Genomic DNA, 7,820 nt, shown 5'->3' with positions numbered 1-7,820 from the left:
AGAACGAGCTACCGAGCCCTCTCTGACCTAGTTCGGAGAACGAGCTACCGAGCCCTCTCCGACTTCGTCCGGTCCAGAGAACGAGCTATCAAGTCCTCTCTGACCTAGTCCGGAGAACGAGCTACCGAGCCCTCTCCGACTTCCACATCCGGTCCAAAGAACGAGCTACCGAGCCCTCTCTGACCATAGTCCGGAGAACGAGCTACCGAGCCCTCTCCGACTTCCACATGCCAAGTTCCCATTCTTGGACTTTTCCGTGCCAAGTCTCCATACTTGGACTTTCTCCCGTGCCAAGCTCCCAGCTTGGACTTTTCCCGTGCCAAGCTCCCTGCTTGGACTTTTCCGTGCTAAGTCAACTCATCTCGGGTCAACCAGGTCAACTTTGACCAAGGGTTGCACCCACAACCTCCCAAATTTCTGTTCTTGTCAAACATCAAGATACAACTTGAGTCAGGTCAACTCGAGTCAGGTCAACCAGGTCAACCTTGACCTAAGGTTGTACCAACAATCTCCCATCAAAATACAACTCTTCTGTTCTCATCAAACATCAAAATACAACTCGAGTCAGGTCAACTCGAGTCGGGTCAACCAGGTCAACCTTGACCAAGGTTGCACCAACAGTTTTCAACATGAAAACACTCTTTTGATGTCTACAAATGTATTTTGAGGGGTTAGGGATGGTTACCTAGACTAAAATAGGTTCAAAATGCTGAAAATAAGCTTTTCCAGTGAAAATCAGCATCTTCGATCGATTGGAGTTGGGTTCCAATCGATTGAACCAGCTTGAATCGATCCGCTGATCGATTCATAAGGGCTGGATCGATTGGTGGATCGATCCAGACGGCTTCTGTTCGTGAGAAGCCTGCCCTCAATCGATCGCCCGATCGATTGAGACCCTTCAATCGATCGGATGATCGATTGAAGGCCTGATATTTCTGAAATTCACTTTCAGTAAATTTCAGAAACCCCTAGAAAAATCTACAAAATTCTAAAATCATGAAAATTTATGTAGACATTATTTAGGGTATACTTTATCATGGAAAAATATTTTTCTATGAAAATACATCATATTTTCAAAGATTGACACAAACTTGAAAACTTGCAAAAGCTTTAGTGTTTTATTCAAGTTTGTGTCTAACTATTCAATGGTGATTACTATCAAAAGATAGCCTTCACCAAGGTTTTCCAAAATCATTTTAAAAACATTTTCAAATCCAATATCCCACCATGTTCCTTGGGCTTAATGCACATGACTTGTACATTATCTTTTCCAATGATGGGAAAACACATAACTATGTGTTTTGATGAACTTAAAACTCAAAGAAATGCACTAAATCAACATGTTGAGTTTTGTTCATCATCCTAACATCTCACTTGTATCTAATGTGTACTAAAATACATACAAGTCACCTTATAGGTCTTTGTGAGATGTAAAATTTGGTTTTGCCCTAATCTAGGGATCATGCATATCTATCTAGGCATTTTGTGGATATTGAATATCCACCTAGGATGTCACTTGTTGAAACCACCTGTTGATACATGCCATTTGTCCTTAATTTTAAGGAAATAAAACATAATGCATGATAATGTTATGGCATACATCAAAAAGAAATAATTTTCAAAAGAAAATTTTTTTATAACTACATGATGTATGTATGGCATGACATGGTATTTTTGTATTTTCATAATAAGGCATGAGTGCAAAAATAAAACATGATGTCATGGCATATAATGGGCAAACAATCATTGTAATGACCCAAATTTCCTCATTTTGAGCTCCAAAAATAATTCAAAAATAATTAGAAATGCTATAGGAAAATTCTAGAGATTTTTAGAAATTTTTAGAGAATTTTTATGCAATTTTTGGAATTCGTTTGGTATTTTTACCAAGGAGAATTATTTTTAAAAATAAACTAAAATAAAAAAAAAAAGGGGTTGAAGAAGCTGGGTTTCGAACCCAGCACCCCGGACCCAAGCAAAACCGGCCCAACCAACCGAGCTGCGCACGTTTTGTTAATTATATATGGAAGTGAAATATATTTAAGCTATAGTTGGAACGTTTAAAATAAATTGGAATAAAAAGTGCGCGGCGGAAGAATCGAAGCCTAAACCTTTGATTCGGTTAAAAGCCGGCTAACCAACTGGGCTAGCAATTGTTACTTGATTAAGTAAAAGAAGAATTTTATTTAAGTAATAGAAGTTAATAGCAAGAAATAATAGGAAGAAAATAGGTTGCAGCCAGGATTTGAACCAATACGCTGGGCCTTAAGCAGAACGCAGCCCACCAAAAGACCAGCCGAACTTTTTTTAACTAAATCTATATTGAAATATATTTAAGTAGTACTAGTTAACAGAAATATGAGAGTATTAAAAGGAGAACTTAGGTTTTAGCCGAAACCAAAATTTCCCCTCCTCTCTCACGCTCGCGTCGGCGCTTCTCGTCGGGCGGAACCGCAGCAGCAAGCAAGGGGCGTTCCGGCGGCCGACGAGGGCATTCTCCGAAGATTTCTTCACCATTGTGATCACCTTATCGAGGAGAACAAGTGGAGGTGAAGGAGTTGCCTAGAGCTTGAGTCCTCCGCAAGCCCTAGAAGTATTAGAAGCTACCTTCTTTGGCTGTAAGTCCTAGAACAAGAGGTAAGTTGCTACTCACCTGCAGTAGGATAGCTCCGAGGTTTTATTCCTTGTTCTTTTCTTGTTTCTGAAGCTTTGCATGAATTTTCTTGTGGTTTCAGTTTTCGGATCTTTTTGTGTTCATGATTTCCGAAGCTTGCTGCTGTGTTGATTCTTGAAGCTTGCCGCTAGGGACTTTAATTCCTGTTTGTTGATTTTTCTTTGGATTGCAAAGGAGGAAAGTGGTTAGATTAAGCATGTAGTTTTGTGTTGAAAAATAGAGTACAATAACAATCACATATGTAAAATATAGCATTTATTATTCCTACATGAACAAGTAGCATCTACAGAAGATCACATATAGAATTTACATGATAAACATAGCACACAGATTTAGGATTTTAGTCTACAGCTGTAAAACAAATAAGAGAGGTAGTCGTGTACTTTGGAACAATGAGTTTAATTTATGATAAACCTAAGTGTAGGATAACATTAAGCAGTATCTTGATGTGCGCCAAATCTGAGAGTTTAGGGAGAGTGGCACCTTTTGAAATTTAAGTCACAAGGAAAAGATAGAAAAACAAAGCATAAATTGTAATTGTTTGGACCAGATTTTGGAAACTTTTGCATGGATTGCTGTGGCACAGTGTACGAGGAATGGTTGTTCCAGTATAGAGTAAGGAGGTTAAGAAATGATTGAGTACAGTTTATATGTATTGAAATCTTCAGGTTTGGGAGATAGTGCAGAATTTTAAGGTAGTTTAGATCTCCTCATAGTGCAGTTTTAAAAGATTATAGTAAATTTTGATTAAGCCTTTAGAGTATACAGATTTGAGGTTCTTTAATCTGAACATGAGGTTTAGATAATTTGCTTACATTAAATCTGAGCATGAGGTTTAGATAAATTGCTTATGTTGAATATGAGCTTGAGGTTTAGTTATGCTACTTCCATTCAAGTATATGGATAACATCTGTGCTTGGCTGATTCTGGAATTTTAAATGGAATACGAGTTATAATATCTTTATTAAGTGAATTCCAGATAAGTTGTGTATTAGTCATATTATGGAAAGGAAGTTTGAGAGATGATGAAAATCTGTACTAGCCAGAATATGTTTCTTTTGTTAAGTTTCTTTGCAGGATTTCTGTTAAACAAGTGCAGATTTTGTTAAGCTAGTATACAGATTTCTGTTAAGCTATTATGCAAATTTTTATCAAGCTAGTATGCAGATTTCTGTTAAGCATTTGTGCAGATTTTTGATAAGTATGGTATGTGCATATTTCTTTTGTATTCTATGCATGGTTATGTGTTACATAGTTAGTTTCATTCATAGATGCATACGAAAGTACCCTAACAGTATTTTGGGTTTAAGAAAAGTATAAGAAAGATAAAGAAAAGTATAAGACAGATAAAGAAAAGAAAGAAAAAGGCCAAGGCTTAAGTAGATCCCAAAGTCAAGACTTTAGGGATTTTGGCACACAAGGTGCTTATTAAAATGCCAAGGCATTATATATTAGAAGTATTAAAAGATAACAAGTATTTTACTTTTATCAGTGGCACTGTACTGGACTCTCAGTTGTCCTTAAGTTGGGCTCCCATAGTCGTCCCTAGGTTCAGATAACCTAGTAGTAATGGCTCGGCCGACGGTCGACGGTCGACGACCATAGGGTCGCCAAATGGGCCGCCAAATGGGCCGCCAAATGTGCCGCCGAATGGGTCGAGTCGTTACAAAAGTAAAAGTACAGTTGCTGGGCCCAAGAAGAAGTTGATTATTATTTTGAAGTTTTATAAGTATAAGTTTTTGGACAAGTAAAACGAGTTTTACATAAACATAAAGTATTAAAGATTAAGTTTAGAACAAATGAAATAAGATTCATATAGTTCTAAGAATCAGTAAGTTTAGATCTTTATTCTACCATGTTTATCTAGTAGATGAGTAGTTTTCATGTTTACCTATTAGAAGAGCAGCATGATTAACTATTAGAATTACATGAGTAGATTCCTTAGCTTTTCTTTGCTATTAGTTTGACATGAGTAGTTATGTTTATGCTTTATTTCTTTTTAGAGTATATAGTTTCTAGTTCTTTTCGTATACATGCACATTCGTGATTTTGTGAGTTAGATAGCGCTTACTAAGCAAATTTTGCTTATAGACTACACTTCCTCTTACTGCAGATACAGGAAAGGAAAAGATATAGAAAGGAAGGCGACAAGGATGTGTTCGAAGGATGTGTGATGCCAGGACTATGGAAGCCTTGGGACTAGGAAAGAAGTTTTATTCTAGTTTCTATTGTCTTTTGTTATGTTAGAAGTATTTGGGATAGTACATGATATTGTGATGTGATTAGGACATAGTAGATGAATTGTGATATGGTGTGATGAGTTGTGGTATTGTTTTCTTTATTTTGGATTTATTATACTGCGTGGTTGATTGATATGTGTTCCAGCCATTTGTGGCTGAGTATATATTGCATGTATTGTTGAATATGGTCATCGGTACAGGGGAGATTCTGCCGAAATTTTTCGGTAGGGTTTCCATGTGATTTTTAATCATACCGGTTAAGTAGAGTCTAGTAGATAAGTAACGGTCATACTTAGAGAGTAGTAGTAGCAAGAAGGGCGGTCGTTACAGTTGGTATCAGAGCAGTTTCCATTCTCCAGCATCACACATCAGCACCAACCTTGCCGTCTTCAAGTAAGAAAGTATTTAATTTTCTTTTATGCTTTCTTTATTATTTGCAGTATAGAGTATCTGCTTATATGTGCTTAGGAAAGAAGAAAAATTCATGTTTTAATTTTCTATGTTTTGATACATATGCTTAGAAAAAAATAGAGACAATTTTAGTTTTGTTTCTCTTATGTTCATATACATAAGTTTGTTTAGAAAGGATAGAGAAGATGTCAAGTATTATTCTTGGCATAGTTAGATGTTAAGATAGAGGACAAGATAGTGGGGAGTCAGAAACCCCAGTTAAGTAATTAGAACTAGAAGGACAATGATAACAAGAAAGACCCAAGTAGGAAGACATTCGGGTAGTCTGCGAATACCCAAAGGTATTTCTAGAAGAGCTACTTGGACTACCTTTCAACAGAGAAGTAGAGTTTGAAATTGAGTTGTTTCCTGATACCAGTTCAATTTCAAAAGCTCCATACCGAATGTCTCCAGCAGAGCTAAGAGAGTTACAAGAACAATTTTAGGAGCTACTTGACAAGGGTTTCATCCGCCTAGTCATTCACCCCGGAGAGCTCCAGAGCTGTCTGTTAAGAAGAAAGACGGATCCATGCTAATGTGCATAGATTTTAGAGCACTGAGCAAAGTAGCAGTTAAGGACTAGTACCCTCTTCTCAGAATAGATAATCTATTTGATTAGCTAAAGAGGACAATAGTGTTCTCTAAAATAGATCTGCGTTCTAGGAACCATTAGTTGAAAGTGAAAGGAGAATGAAGAGTCCAGAACAGTTTCCAGTATCCGATATGGACACTACGAAGTTGTAGTCATGCCATTTGGTGTGACCAGTACACCAATGGTCTCTAGAGACTTTATAACAGGCCTTCTAAGGACCGCTAATGGATATGATTCGATATGAATGATAGAGGACCGAGAAGTTAAGAGATTAAGGAACAAAGAGTATCGTTAGTGAAAGTCATTTGGAATCAGAAGTATGAGGAAATTACCTAGGAGTGTGAGGACAGTATGAGATAGAAATATCTAGAATTATTCTAAGTTCGAGGACGAACTTTTTATAAGGTATGGGGAATTGTAACGACCCAAATTTCCTCATTTTGAGCCCCAAAAATAATTCAAAAATATTTATAAATGCTATAGGAAAATTCTAGAGATTTTTAGAAATTTTTAGAGTATTTTTATGCAATTTTTGGAGTTCGTTTGGTATTTTTACCAAGGATAATAAGTTTTAAAAATAAACTAAAATAAAAAAAATAAAAAAAAAAGGGGTTGAAGAAGCTGGGTTTCGAACCCAGCACCCCGGACCCAAGCAAAACCAGCCCAACCAACCGAGCTGCGCACGTTTTGTTAATTATATATGGAAGTGAAATATATTTAAGCTATAGTTGGAACGTTTAAAATAAATTGGAATAAAAAGTGCGCGGCTGAAGAATCGAAGCCTAAACCTTTGATTCGGTTAAAAGTCGGCTAACCAACTGGGCTAGCAATTGTTACTTGATTAAGTAAAGGAAGAATTTTATTTAAGTAATAGAAGTTAATAGCAAGAAATAATAGGAAGAAAATAGGTTGCAGCCAGGATTTGAACCAATGCGCCGGGCCTTAAGCAGAACGCAGCCCACCAAAAAACCAGCCGAACTTTTCTTAACTAAATCTATATTGAAATATATTTAAGTAGTACTAGTTAACAGAAATATGAGAGTATTAAAAGGAGAACTTAGGTTTTAGCCGAAACCAAAATTTCCCCTCCTCTCTCACGCTCGCGTCGGCGCTTCTCGTCGGGCGAAACCGCAGCAGCAAGCAAGGGGCATTCCGACGGCCGACGAGGGCGTTCTCCGAAGATTTCTTCACCATCGTGATCACCTTATCGAGGAGAACAAGTGGAGGTGAAGGAGTTGCCGAGAGCTTGAGTCCTCCGCAAGCCCTAGAAGTATTAGAAGCCACCTTCTTTGGCTGTAAGTCCTAGAACAAGAGGTAAGTTGCTACTCACCTGCAGTAGGATAGCTCCGAGGTTTTATTCCTTGTTCTTTTCTTGTTTCCGAAGCTTTGCATGAATTTTCTTGTGGTTTCAGTTTTCGGATCTTTTTGTGTTCATGATTTCCGAAGCTTGCTGCTGTGTTGATTCTTGAAGCTTGCCGCTAGGGACTTTAATTCCTGTTTGTTGATTCTTTCTTTGGATTGCAAAGGAGGAAAGTGGTTAGATTAAGCATGTAGTTTTGTGTTGAAAAATAGAGTACAATAACAATCACATATGTAAAATATAGCATTTATTATTCCTACATGAACGAGTAGCATCTACAGAAGATCACATATAGAATTTACATGATAAACATAGCACACAGATTTAGGATTTTAGTCTACAGCTGTAAAACAAATAAGAGAGGTAGTCGTGTACTTTGGAACAATGAGTTTAATTTATGATAAACCTAAGTGTAGGATAACATTAAGCAGTATCTTGATGTGCGCCAAATCTGAGAGTTTAGGGAGAGTGGCACCTTTTGAAATTTAAGTCACAAGGAAAAGA

The sequence above is a fragment of the Zingiber officinale genome, chromosome 9A (assembly GCF_018446385.1).
Source record: "Zingiber officinale cultivar Zhangliang chromosome 9A, Zo_v1.1, whole genome shotgun sequence".
In the NCBI taxonomy this organism is placed as follows: Eukaryota; Viridiplantae; Streptophyta; class Magnoliopsida; order Zingiberales; family Zingiberaceae; genus Zingiber; species Zingiber officinale.
This window is presented reverse-complemented; position numbering follows the sequence as displayed.